At 55.9% G+C, this 14348-nt stretch overlaps 1 protein-coding gene across 3 annotated transcripts in view; it reads right to left on the bottom strand.

The window, feature by feature from the left end:
- Window positions 1–14348, bottom strand: part of DSCAML1 (DS cell adhesion molecule like 1) — a 321095-nt gene that overhangs the window by 61329 nt on the left and 245418 nt on the right. The window lies entirely within an intron of this gene.

Here is a 14348-nt window from a genome sequence, read left to right as displayed (position 1 = left end):
ACACCCCAGCAGTCACAGACACAGTCACTCTCATGGCCTATGATCTGGCCTCCTTACCATAAACCCACACAAGGTGCCACATACACATAACCTGATGTAATTGTCAACTGGGTGTCAACAGCCTGATGTGGCTGTCTGATGGACATGTACTCACCTTATATAAATAAGCGCACCCTCCTACACACACACACACACACACACACGCACACACACACACACACACACACACACACACACACACACATTTTACAGGTACCTTTTACTGGGAAATTACCACCTACCACGTGCTGGCTGTATTCGAGTAGTTACATGAATTAACTCATGTGAGAACAGGTACTGTTATTCTGAAGCCTGGGTGCTGGTGCTTATGGACTGAGCTCCGCTGCCTCCCTGGCCTGCGGTGCCCGCGATGCCCGCGATGGGGCAGGCAGTGGGCAGGATGCTTTCTTCTCTTGGCTTATTGCTCAGTGACCCCCCATGCCAAAGAAGTCGTATTATCCCCATTTTTCAAATGGAGAAGCCAAGGCTTCCAGAACTGTTCTGCCCTCTTGAAGCCTGTGTCACTGTGGCTGTGGGGGGCTGGCCACCCCCCACAGTCTGTCTGTCTGTCACACACGCACCCAGTATCAGGCCCTGGGAAATGGGATTTGGCTGTCACCAAAGAGCTGTGGTGGTGGCCCCGGTGAGCCACTCCCAGGGCAGGACTCAGGCCCTTCAGGGTGCAGCAGTGGGGAGGAGAAGGGGTCGTACACACAGGGCTGAGTCCTGTGTGACAAATGCTAGGATCAGCCACAAAGGCAACACTATACTCCAATAGGACACAGGAGGCTTTAATGAGATACAATGTCTCTGCTTTCCTGCAGTGTAATTCAATTAACAGCCAGGGAAAGCTAATTTCTTTTTACAAAGAGGGGTGCAGGGGGGATTCTCTGGGGACTTGGGACAGGCAGAGGCTGGAGACGCTGAGCCCAGGGGCATAAGGAGACCCCTGTGGGCAAGCCACCCCCTAGTCCTGAGCCTCTTCCAACATAGCCTCTTCAGGAGGAGAGAGTGGGCTTTACCCTGAGGCCCTATGGGAGGTCCTGGAGTGAGCCGAGCCAGCCATGTTCAAAGCTCTACAGCCCAAGCGTCGCCTGGCTGTCCGCACGGCCAAACTGGGACAAACCTGGTAGAGGCCAGAGAGGCTTCCTGATGACTTCCAAGGCCCTCCCCTGGCACCGCATGTCATTGCAGACGCCCCTCCTGTGGGCATCAATTGTCTCTGGCACGGTGCATGTCATACTGCAGTGTCAGGTCTCCTGTCTGACGGTGACATTAGAAGCACCTCTATTGGGACTTAGCACACATTCGTGCAAAGAAGGGAGGCTCCCAAGCCCAGGGCACCCCTCCTGCTCCCCACAACGCTCCAGGTCCGCCTGCCTGGGTCCCCGCTTAGACCCCCTCCAGGGCAGTGGGGGCGCCTGGCTGGCCTTTCGTGCCGGCCGCTGTCTTTCGGATTTCTTCCTGCTGGTTCCGATGGGGCTCTACTGGCAGGCGCCAGGAAGAGGAGAAAGGTACTCGGGGCTGGAGCAGAGTCACTCCCGCCCCCGTCCAGGGCCCTCCTGGGGCAGCAAGCCAGGGCAGAGGAAATCAATTTCAGGAAGAGGACAGTTGTCAGAATCCGATGTAACTGGTTCCCGTCTGTGAAATTACTCGCAGGCCAGCTCCTGTCACCCCCGAGGTCCTGCCCGGACCAGCTGCTATTTACATTTTAATTTGATGTGAGTGGCTGATAGATTTTGAAAACACCGCAAGACAGCTTTGCTCCGCTGCTCATCTCCAGAACCCGCAGACTTTCCGACCCTTGGAGGTGGAGTTCTCTGTCCCCAGTCCCTGCTTGCCAGCGGGGAGCTCTGCACCTCCATGGCCCCTCCTCCAGCTTCGTGCCCCCCTGGGGTCCTGCCTCAGAAGCTGGGGTGGACCTGCTCCTTGCAGTGTGCATAGCAGCAAAGCACCCTTCTGGAAGAGCTTCATCCTTGTTAAGGAGGTGGCCTGGGGGTGTTGGCCCCCACACTACCCGAGAGGAAGTGGAGGCTCAGAGAAGCGATGCGGTCAGTGTAGGTCACACAGCTGGCGAGTGGCAGGCAGGAGACCCAGCCCGGGCCCCCTGACATCTCCCCGGCGCCTCTCCCTCGCTTCTCACTCCAGCCTTCTCCGACCTGGTTGATTTCTCTCCCTTTCTGGGCTTCATCCCAGGAGTGGGGAGCTGGGTGGGGATGACGGAGCATGGATGAGTCCTGGGGGGCTGGGCACGAGGCTGGAGACCGGAGTAGGGCAGCTGGGGCAGGAGGCAACGGGCTTTCTCTGTCTCCCCCTGTCTTTCACCTGGTGATTGGGGCTCAGCTGGTGTTTCTGACAAGTCCCCAGGTCCCCAGGGAGGGGGGTTTGGTTATGAACACCCAAAGGAGAGGAGCAGTGCGGGTGGGAAGGAGACTGTGGAGGAAACAGAATGGGATGCCACCGGCTGTTGAGAGAGGCACGGGGAGGAGGCATTTCAAAAGGAAGCTTGGGCGCATCTTTACCCCATTAATGGGCATGAGTATACAACTGAGGGCTTCCTCTGGGCCAGGCACTGTTTTTTGTTCTTTTATGTGCGTTAACTCATTTAATCCCCACAACAACACTATCTTTATTCTCACTTTACAGATGGGGAAACTGAGGCTCAAAGAAGTAAAATGCCCAGGGTCACGCAGCTGGTAAGGGGCAGAACCAGGACTCAGCCCAGGTACCTGTGGTTTTACCTGCGACGTGATGCCGGTCGGAGAACAGCAGTGGCCGGGGAGCAGGCAGCCGGGAACGGCAGTGCCAGGAACTGAGCTTCTCCGAAGGGCGATCACTCACATTTGAGGGGAAGGAGATTGGCCCCGGAGCCAGGACACCGAGGGGTTAGGCTACGCTGCTCCAGGTGGGGGGGCCTGGGGAAGATGGCTGAGGAGGTCCTCAGGTCTGGCTATACAACAAAATTACCTGGGAAGCTTTAAAAAAATCTTATAGCATAGACATTAGCCCCCAGAAGCTGTGACTTTATCGGTGCAAAGTGGCCGGCAGTGGTATTCCTTCAGAGCGTGGCTCTCACATGTGGTCTGTGGGCGGCCCCCGGGGCTGCATGAGCCCCTCATCCCCCTCCCATTCTAGTAGGTGCCCTCTGGTGGCTCCTCTGCCACAGGTAGGACGACCTCAAAGCCAGTAGGCCTGGAGGGAGGGCAGCAAAGTCCTAGCGTTCTTGGTCTTCCCTAAAGACGACGGGCCCGTGCTGTTCCAGGAAGTCCTTCTGAGAGTCTAACTGAGACGATTCGCACAGAGCTTCTCGCTGGTAAGGATGCTCCAGGCACCACATGCTCTTCTAGATGTCCTCCTCTCTGCCCCCGGGAGAGGATTTTCCAGGGGAGAGGGGACTCCACGAAGCCTCTGGGAAAGGAGCTCGGAGGCTCTCATTCCGTTTTGTTTCCGAAGGGATTCCCCATCCCCATTCCCCATTCAGAGAAGAGGGGGCCCCTCCTTCCCCCTCCCACCCACCCGACCGGCTCCCTCCCTTCCCCACAAGGTTTGTCTCTGCTCCTTGTTAACAAGATCCTGACAAGAGCTGCAGCCCAGTTTGGTGGCGTGAGATAAGCTGCCACCAAGGGGCATCGTCGCAAGTGGGGTGGCCGGCCTGGGGCGGGTGGGGAGGGCGGAAGCTCTTAGCTTAGGCTGGCAGCAGCTCCGGGCTCCCCCTGGGAAAGGCGGGTAGGGGGGATGCCTTCTGGTGCCTGCTTTGTTTTTCCTTCTTAAAGAGCCAGGGCCATGGCGTTGTTAATTTGATTGCACCCACTTCGGCTTCTTGTCTCCCCTGATTAGCCAAGCTCCACCTGAAGCATGAGATTAATTCAAATTGCATGGAAGCAATCAGCCTCAGCTCTCAGAGCTGGAAGGGAGGTGCCCGGGTAGCTGGGGGCACCTTGGCTGCCCACTGGCCATGCACATGGGGAGCACAACTGGCAAGAGGGTGTGTGAGGGGCGGCACCTTTGAGACATGGCCTGCAGACCCGTTTCTGCTACAGAGTGGGCCCGCTGAGACCTCGAAGCTCACCAGGCCTGGCTTTCTCCAGCCCCGACATGGAGCTGTACTTGCCAAGGAGCACGGGAGGAGACGGGGTGGTATTCTCAAGTGAGGGTGGGCACCTGCCTCTCCCCCTTCATCACTTCCCAGAATGTTGGAAAAATGAGAGTAATAATAAAAATAGCTAGCGTTTGTTGAATGCTTGCTGTATGTCATGTGCCCTAGTTAATGCTTTACCTGAATTAGCTCCTTAGATTCCTGCCCCCCAACCATAGGGGGTGGGTAGTATTTTTATTCCTGTTTTACAGAGAACACTCAACTCTGAAATGACCCTGAACATCAGAACCCTGTCAGAAACGAAAGGAGATCACCTCACCTTTAAGTACTTGGAAGATGCTTCAGGGCCATCACGGAGCGTACTCTAGAAGGGGGGGGGGGTTGGCAAAATCCTCTGTGTAAGGCTGGACAGTAAGTATTTTAGGCTTTGTAGGCCACGGGTCTCTGTGGCAGTGATGCCACTCTGCTGACCATAGCTCATAAGCAGCCAGGGACCACAGGACATTAGGAATGGGCATGGCTGGGTTCCAGCAAAACAGGCGGCTGGCCGAATTTGGCCTTAGGCCCAGTTTGCTGACCCTGCCCTAGAGTTCGGTGCACAGGAGAGGGTGAGTTTACCGACCAGGAGGGCGTTTCTGGTTAGGAGACCGCTGCATTCAGACTAGGGCGGCTGTAGGGTGTTGGAAAGGACAGCCTTTCAGCTTCCAAAGTTCTGGAAGGTGTGGAGTTATCAATACTAAATCACTGGATGGTTGTGGGTTGAATTGTGTCCCCCGAAAAAGATATGCCCAGCTCTCACCCCTGGTCCCTGTGAGTGTGGCCTTATTTGGAAATAGGGTCTGTGCAGATGTGCTGAAGCTGTAAGTTGAGATGAGGTCTTACTAGGGTAGGATGGTCCCTTAGTCAGTCTGACTGCTGCCCTTACAAGAAGAGTCACACATGGAGGGAGGGGTGTGCAGGCATACAGGGGAGGCTGCCATGGGGGATGGGTGGAGACTGCAGGATGCATCTAGGGAACGGGGCGTGCCAGGGATGGCTGGCAGCTGCCAAGGGGGCAAGGAAGCGTGTTCCCCTGGAGCCTGCAGAGAAAGCACAGCCCTGCTGACATCTTGATTTTGGATTTCTAGCCTCCCAGAAGTGTGAGAGAATAAATTTCTGTTTGTTTAAGCCAGCAAGTTTATGGTGCTTTGTTCTAGGGAACTAATACTGGTGCCCGTGCGTGGTGGAGTTCCCTGTGCAGAGTGCCGGAGCTGGAGCGGGCCTCCTAAGCCAGGCGGCTTTGTGGGCTTTGCCGTCCCTGCTCTGGGGGAGCCCAGCCCCCGGCCGCTCCCAGACACATGGGCGGGCTGGCAGCAGGCACACAGGTGCAGGCCTGTGCAAGGGCCACACTCCCCTCCCCTTCCCCAGCACCTGGCCCAGGCATATGCCCTCAGCCAGTGCTCAGTAACTACTGAATAATGAAGGGACCGTGTCGGGCCTGGGCAGGAGAAAACATGAGCAGGAGAAAACTTACTTCAGAATCTCCATTTTGCCATGTCTCAAGTCTCCGTATATCAGAGAGGCCCAGAAGGGAGCCTGATATTCCTGGGCTGGGAGCCCCGAGGACTGGGCAAGGAGTGGGGGAGGGTGTGGGCTTCTGGAGGGTCTCCGGTTAGCCCACCAGTCTCATCCTTTCTGGCCCAGGATGGGACACCCACCAGTCACACCATGAATCGTGAGCCATCATAGAGGGGTGGGAGCTGCAGGGTCACCTGGTCTGGCACACTGCTTTAGGTAGAATCCTGCGGCTTCCTGTTGTCTCAGGCCACCCGTTACCCCCACCTTGACACTGAGTGCCCGAGCAGACGTGCCATCTCCCCTTTCTGCTGATGGCATCATACTACTCCCCATCTCTAGCCTCCCAGAGACTCTCTGGCTTCTTCTGTCCAATCCATCGACACCTGACTCTCAGGTCACCCCTTCCTCCCCATTCCCTGCTCAGGGCCTAGTATCCTGTCCAGACTTTGGTGCCACTGTTAGGCAGGAAAATAGATACGAGGGGGGTGGAAAGAGAATAAGGCCAGGAAAGCCCACTAAAAAGACCCAGAGTTAATCAGTTAAAACTCAAAAAGACAGGAAAAGACAGGAGCAACTTGGCCTGGAATGTCTGAATATTCCCCAGATAAAGGAGGGTACCTCAGCATAGCCCATGTCTTTATTGTATTAATCATACAGGCCCAGTTTATTTTTAAACTTCACCTATATGCTTTTTTTTTCCTCCTTTATTCCTCATCAAGTAGTTTGCAACCTAGGCAACTAATTTAGCATGCAGGCCCAGCCATAAACAACACAGTAAAAGGCAGGAAGTTAAGAAGTAAGATTCTTAACTTGCTCTTTAGGAAACAGGCAGTAACTCAGCCCAGCTTGGGGGCTGGGCAGGTGGTCTTGTTTGATAAGCTCCCAGACCAAGACAACAGTATCTCAGGGAGAAATCAGAGCAGGAAGTTCCTTGTGTTAAGTTAATTTTAAATATTCAAAGACCATTTAACAAGTCTGCACCCCCAGCCCTTAGTCACATTCCTGAAGAATCCTTAAAAGGGGGATCCCCCAACCTTTCAGGGTGCTCCTCTCTCTGAGGTCACCTGCACTTTTTCTCTAAGTAATTTTAATAAAACTTTTGCTCTGCTTCACTACTGTGTCTCTGCCCTTCAGTTCTTTGTTGCAGTGAGGACAAGGACCCAGGAAAATACACAGCATTCCCTCAGCACCACTGTTTCTGTGCAATTTTCCCCCCTAACGTCTGGCTGCCTCCCTCTCATCAGATGTGGGCCCTACTATCTGCCACATAGGCTTCCTACCCCAGTGCCTTTGCTCATGTTATTCCTTCTACACCTGCTCTTCAAGGGTCAGCCCAAGTCCCACTCTTCCAGAAAGCTCTGTCAGACTATGTCTGTCCTCACTGGGTTTTCCTTTCTCTAACTTTTAGCCCCTAATCTTGCCTCTTTCCTGAAGGTTGGTTTCAGCTTCCTAACTAGTCTGGGAGTTCCCTAGGGTGGGATCAGTGATGTAATCAGGAAGTGCAAGTTTACTAACTGACCCAATGGTCTAGTCTGTCCCTATGGCTCCGAGGGGCTTTGATTGTAAGTGGGGAGCAGTTCTGGGCTCCTCACTCAGGGCAGGGTGTGGACACACTGCTTTGGCTGTTTGCCAGCCTGCATTTCCTCATCTAGTAAACCAAGCCGGCCAGTGATGAACCTGGGGCCCTTGTGTTGCCAAATGTTTACTGGCACCTTTTCCTTGATTAATATAGGAGGCACTTGTTTTTGTTATTTATCACATCTGCTAGAGCAGAACATCTGAAAGGCCTTGAACGCCACCTTTAGAGCCCAGATCCGTCTGGAAGCTGTTCTGTGCTCAGGGTCATGGGGACTGACTGCAGGGATGAGGGTGAAGCGGTGGTGGCGGGCTTTGTGCCACCACTGCCTGAAGCCTGAAGGGACCCAGACAGACCCCGGGATAGGCACCTTGAAACCCGGAGTAGAGGCTGCCCAGGCAGGGTCACTCAGTAAAGCCACTCCTGCCCACCAGGGGGGCCTTGTCACAGGGGGGCAGAGGGAACAGGGTGGGCGGAGAACCGCCCCGCCCAGAGACTGTTTACTCTACCTTGAAACCTCTGCACAGAGGGACCTTTGGGGGCCAGGTTTGGGATGTGACTTGCTCCAGGGATACTGTGGGCCTTCTGGGGCTGGGAAGGTCTCCCACATTTCTTTGGCTCAGACTTGCCTTTTTCCATAAAACCTTGAAACACCCAGGGCTCCAGCTTCCGAAAGGTGGGGCCTGGAACTGGTGACATGGGCCCTGCCAGGTCTGGGCTCCACGTATGTGGCCATTTGTTTGGCTGTGTCAATGCCTGAGGGGCTGTGGGAGGGGAGGGCTGCGGTGTCTGTGAGCAGGGGGCGCACAGTCCCAGGGAGGAGGAGGGCCGGCCGGGTTCCCCGGGGGCAGCGGAGGACATCGGACAAGGTTCACTCCCAGTCCCTGGCCCGGGCCTTCCTGCCCCCCAAGCCATCTGCTCGTGCTGGTCTCCCCGGGTCCTGCCTGAGGCCGGGAGAGCCTGGGCTGGCCCATGGGGGCACACCTCTTGGCGAGGGCTCAGTGGGGGCTAAGCAGGGAGCTGGGCCTGGGAACAGGATGGGTCCAGCCTCTCTGTTCGGCTCTGTTTGATGGAGCAGGAGACTGCGCCGCTCCTTCCTCTATGAAGTCTGAAAATCAACGGCCAAAGAGAGAGCTCGCCGGGGAATCACTGCCATGGAGATCATGGCGATGGCTGCTTCCCCCTTCCTGCCTCCCTCCCTCCTCCACCAGAGGCTCAGAGGCCAGGGCCCAGGCCTGCAGGGGGATCCCTGGCTCCACGCAGGGTGACCACCACTGGGGTGGGGAGAGCAAGTCACTCGCTGCAAACTCCACAGCCCGGCCAGTGGGACTCAGAGCTCAGCCTCCGCCCTGCTCTGCTGCCCCCCACCGTCTGCTTCCCTGCCTCTTCTTCCCCCTTTGCAGCTCCAGCACAGGGTCTGTCCCACCCACCCACCCCTCACCCACTGGGGGACACTCAGAAGGGCAGGGGGGAGAGCCAAGGGGTGACTGGTGACCCCACGTGTGATTGGACCAGACCTGCAGGCTGGGGGTCCATCAGCCTTCAGTCCTCAGCAAGGCAGCCAAGCTGGACAGAGGCCAGAGCGGACGTGGTGTGGGGAGACAGGCGGCACGCAGGGACACCAGCGGCCAGTCGTTTTCTCCAAGCCTGTTTCATCCTGTGCTCTGGGAGGGGCCTGCTAAGTATGTCCATGCCAGCCCACATGCCTGGGGTCCATTTGCACATCCTGCCAACAGCCGTCCCTCAGGCCTAGGGCCCACCCTTGGGAGGACAGACTGAGGGGGGTGCATTGGGAGTGCCTAGAAGTGGGCTTGGGGCTTGGGGCTCAGGCAGGGAACTGCCTGGGTGCCTGGAGCATGCACTAGGAAGGGAACTGTGGGCTCTGGGTGGCCATTTCCTTTGGCCACAGAGTCCTCGCCCCATGGGAGGGCAGAAGAGGCCTCCCGGAGCAGGGGCCCCAGTCACTGGTCTAAGGTGCTGCTTTTGCTCGACAAAGAGGAGTTTCCTTTGGCAAATTTGAAATTAGGACCACTTTGGGCGATCAGATACACAGTTGGCTTTGCAAGGTTTTGCCTCCTGCCCTCCGCACTGAACCAGCAGCCGACGGCCGGCAGGTGGCCCAGTCCACTGGGCCAGGGGCTTCTTTCCGCTAGGGTGGGCTCCTTCCACTCCCCTCGCCCCTCCTTAGCTCCCTTCTCCTCCTGCCTTCCTGGGACTGTGCAGCTGGGTGTGCGGGTGGAGGGCGTTGGGATCTGGCTTTAATTGGTCTGACATTTTGCTAAACAAACAAATCAAATCTCAGACCAAACAAAGAGCCCTTAGGGGTGTAATTGGCCGTGGGCTCTGCCTTGGCCCAATCACGGGGGCCTTCACAAAGCCAAGGCGAGTCTGGGGGATGTTCATGACCCGTTTAATCAGGTAACCTGCTGCACGAGGGGCTGCTGAGTCCAGGGAGGCACCACCCACCGAGAGGACATCAAAACAGGGCCAGCCCCTTGCCCGCCCCCCCCCCCCCACTAGGCAGCCCATTCTGGGATGCATTCTCTTTGAAGATGACCTATTTTTCCCCATGTGTCAGAACTGCCTCCTCCATTTGGTCGTTATCTCCTTTTCTACATTTTAAAAGGGAGATAAAAGGTAGCTCTGTGGACATGGTATTTTCTTCTGTTAATTACATTTGTTTTCAACCATTTCTGCGAGGCGGTCTGGTGCCCTGCAAGGACATGCTCTCTGCTAGAATCCTAGGCTGTCCGAGTTGGAAGGGGTCCTGGGATCAGCCAGCGACTAGATCCTAGCTCAGGCCTCTCACGGTGCAGAAGAGGAAACTGAAGCCCAGGAAGGGAGGGGCAGCTCTTGGATGTGAATCTGGTGAGTCACAAAGCCAGGCCCGGCATCCAGCCCTCCGACTCTCTGTGCTCGTTCTACCAAACTGTGAGTCCGCGGAGGCAAGATCCGGTCTCAGTTGGGACATATTCCCAATGACCTTGACCCAGTGCCTTACCTTCTCTGAGAAGGAGCTACTGCCGGCGGACCTCACCGAAAAGACACAGGAAGCGCTTGGTAAACTGGTCAGCGCTGTTCTTGCTACAGTGGCAGGACTGGGCTACACGCTCCCGCACACGCGGGCTCGGCTCAGACCAACACCAACCGGTCAGGGGAGGGGGCGCCAGCTGGCCCAGGCGGCTGCCAGCGAGGATGTCCAGGGATGTGGGCAGCCTCTTGCCCGCTCCACCACACCCTTAGCAGCCTTGGTCCTGAGGAGAGGGGCTCCATGATCCTGTAGGAATTCTTCAGGAGGCAGCTCCGGAATCCCTCCTCCCACCAGATCCCGGGGCCCCTGGAACTCTAGTTCGGGGCCTGATACCGAAAGTCAATGCCACATAGAAAACGTTTAGCTTCCAAAGCGCACAAGCACCGCATTTCATTTTCCCTGCCCACCCTCCCTTCGCTCCCCACCAGCCACCCTAACCCTCCCCTCACAGGCTGACATCCTTGGAAGGTCCTGCCTTGGCCTCTGCTGACTCCCGTCCGAATCCATCTCAGTTTTCAAGCCCTCCTGAGTGATCCCGCCTTTGTAGAGCTGTCAAAGTCCCTTATTCTCCCCTGAAGTTAAAGTATTTACTCTATCCCTGATTCTTGACACTTTTTAAGGCACTCTTCATTTTGGGTGTTCTGTGTATATGCATTTTGCCTCCTCAAGGTTCTAAATTCTCTGAGAACAGCAACTCTGTCTCGCTCATCATTAGAGTTGCAGCCCCTGACACTAATGATTACTAATAATTATTGAATGTATTTTGTGCCGAGTTCTGTGTTAATTGCTGTAAGCACACTTCTTGAGTAAAAAGTAGAATTCCAAACATACGGAGGAGGAAATTGGGGCTTACAGACATCACTGTCCAAGATCCCACAGCGATCAAGTGGCAGAGCTGGGATCTGAACCCAGCTCTGTCTGGTTCTAAAGCCCATACTCTCAGCTGTGGCATTTTATTGACTTATTTTGTGGGTGCTCAGCGAGCACCTGTTGAGTTATCCTTGGAAACTGTAGGGGTCAGTGGTGTACACGCTCCCCGACAGGCCAACCACGAATGTCCAATTTGACACCTGGATGCTTTTTATGATATATGTCCCTTTGATGTATTTTCTTTCTCACTTCTACCTGGCTAAAGTGGGGATTAAGGTCAGTTTGCCTTCTGAGAGCTCACGGAAGTGTGAGGTCGGATGAAGTGAAGCTGTACTGGGTCAACGCTTTCCTGAGTGTGTTAGAGGCAGTGAGACAAAAGCCTTGAAATTGGCTTTGCCGATGGCAGGTCTGTCTGCGGCTGGCTCTGCGAGTGACTGAGGGGAGCGTGGGTGGTGTGGGCATTCGAGGTGGGCTAAGGGATGACTAAGAATGGCTTACCCTAACAATCCATTGGTGACCTGCGTGCCCAGGCCCTGAAGGTACTTCCTCACCTTCCTGTGCCCTTTGAAGTCCAAGTGGGGGTGGGTGGGAGGAGGCGTAGGGCAGAGCGGGGGCACACACGTGGGGAGCACCTGAGAGAGGGTCACCGGGAGTGGTATGCCCGCGTGGAGGCAGCAGGTGCAGAGAGGATGTTCCCAAGAGAGTCAGGAGCATCCGTGCCCCACCCCAATGCCCACTCCCGCCCCTTGGCATTGTCAGGTTTTCACAGGATGTCAAATGCTGGGTTGCATCATTTAGGCTGCTAAGGAACTGCAGAAAGACGGTCAGACCCTCCAACTCCAGACAGAGGCCCCCGCACACCACCGGCCCTCTGGCCTCAAATGCCCTGGCCCTGGTCCTCCTCTCCTGCTGGCATGAGGGGTGGCACAGGGGTCCCCAGTGTGGCGAGGCAGGCTGCTGGGGAGCATGGGGCTGGAATGGAACAGGGTGCTGTGACAGAGAAAGGGTGTGAGGAAAGGGCCATCTGAGGTAGCAGAGATGGAAAACAGCCTGTGGCTGAGGGTGGTGTGCGTGTGTGTGTATGTGTGTGTGTGTGTGTGTGTGTGTGTGTGGAGGCGGAGCTGGCGGTGTGCAGAGGTGGTGTGAGGACATGCCCGGCAGGTGGGCAAGGACGGCGTGGTGAGTGGGAAAATGTGACCTGAAGGTGTCTGTGAGACGGAGCAGGTGTAGGAAGGGATGTGCGTGCGCCTCACTGTGGAAGAGAGCAGAGTAAATGACGAGGCAGATGAAATGAGGGCAAGGGCCAGGAGAGGAGGGGACAAGGTCTGGATTCTGCCCACGAGGGATGTGTGTGCATGTGCGAGTGTGATTTTATGGTGCACGTGTTCGGGAAGTGGCCCTGCATTTACAAAATGTTCTTCCTCCACACGCCTCAGGAGCTTCACAGCTGCAGCCTGGATTGTGCAGTGAGGATGGCACAGAAAAAATGCAGGCCCTGCAAGGTACAGTGGTGAGCCTGGGGTCCCCGGGTCTCCTCACGCACGGCGCACCCTGACCACTGCATCCCCTGTCACCCGTGTCTCCTCACTCCACGGAGAAACCACTGCCACGACCACAGCCACGCTTGCTCAACCCCCTAACTTAGAGAAAAAGAACAAAGACTGAAAAAAAAAATCTGAGAGTTTGGGCTCATCTCTCCTGCTGCAAGCGGGAGATAAGGACCAAACACCAAGGCTGGTTCCAGGAGCTGCCCGCTACTCCCCTCGCCTCGCGCAGGCAGAATCAGCGAAGTTCTCCCTGGCTGAGGGATGTAGATTGATCGCCTGGTTTTATTAAGGACAAAGTGCTTTTTGATATTGTGAAGGAAGTGGCTCCCCAGGGCGGGCACGCCAGCGCCGGGCACTCCCCGAGCATCGATCGCCGGGCTTCCCTGTCTTGCGCTGAGCTGAACATGGGCTTTGGCAAACGATAAAGCAGCTAGGTTCTCACGGGAGAGAACTCTGGGGAGAGGCCGGGCGGGCCGCAGCCCAGCTCCGGGCTCAGCAACCTTTCCTCATGTCCCCGGAGGGACTACCGTTCCGAATAACAGACCTGTCCGTTTTTGTTGGCTGCATCCTTGACAGCGTACTGGGGGCCGGTTACCATGCCCGTGACATGTTTTATACACATCACCGGACTCATTCCTGACGCAAAACAACAGGTGAGGCACTATTATGCCTCTTATTCTGTGTATCAGGACAACGAAGCACAGTAGGGTCAAGTACAGTTCAAGCTCATGATGACCATGACATGGCATGAGATTCATGCTTGGCTAGTCAGACGCTAAAACTCAGGCTGTCACTGCTTATCCTCCATGGCCTGTGTCTACTTCCTGACACAGGGTCAGACAGGTACTGTCCTTCCGACAGGATGCCTGGGGGCCTGTTTACAGACCCCTCATTGCTTAGAAGCATAGCCGGCAGGAGCGTCTGTGGGTGACCTAGAACCCAGGGGATTCTGGGCTCCCCAGGCCTCTGAGCTCGGCTCTGCACCTGGGGATTTAGAAGCCATAGGTAGGGTGCCAAGTTATGGGGAGTTTTATTGCTCTCCTGGCTTTTCCAAAACATCTTCCCCTTTCTGTGACCAGTTCCTGTGTTTTGCACAACAATTCTGTGGGGTGGGTGGGCAGGGAAGGACCTGCTAGTACAGGGGAGGAAACTGGAGCTCAGAGAGGTGAGGTGACTGGCGTAAAGTCCCAAAGGTCATCGGGCAGATCTGGAATTGGACCCAGGTTTTCTGCTCACAGGCCTGTGTCCTACATTGTGTATAAGGTGTCCTCCCTCTAAGCCACAAACAGGTGTATATTATTGAGCAACAGAAATAAACTATTTGATATGACTATTCAGATGAAATTGCCAACCTACAGGGCAAAGGAAATAGGAAGCCACATGATACTCGGCTACAGCAAACCACGAGCTCATCACGGCAGGAGTGAGCCAGGGCCATTTGGGGTGAGGCCTCAACTCACCCTGGTTTAGATGAGAGGGTTTTTGTACCCCCCCCCACCCCGTCTGAGGGTCCCAAGCCCGCCTCTTGACTAGGAACCCTCCCTGCCTCCTGTCACAGGGGGAGCAATGGAAACCAAGCGAGGAGGCAGGGTGAGTGCAGAGAGGGGCCCTGCCTGGGGATCAGATGCCCAG

Source organism: Manis javanica, chromosome 6, assembly GCF_040802235.1.
Source record: "Manis javanica isolate MJ-LG chromosome 6, MJ_LKY, whole genome shotgun sequence".
Classification (NCBI taxonomy): Eukaryota; Metazoa; Chordata; class Mammalia; order Pholidota; family Manidae; genus Manis; species Manis javanica.
The sequence above is the reverse complement of the archived record's forward strand: the minus strand, read 5'-3'. Positions and strand labels throughout refer to the sequence as shown.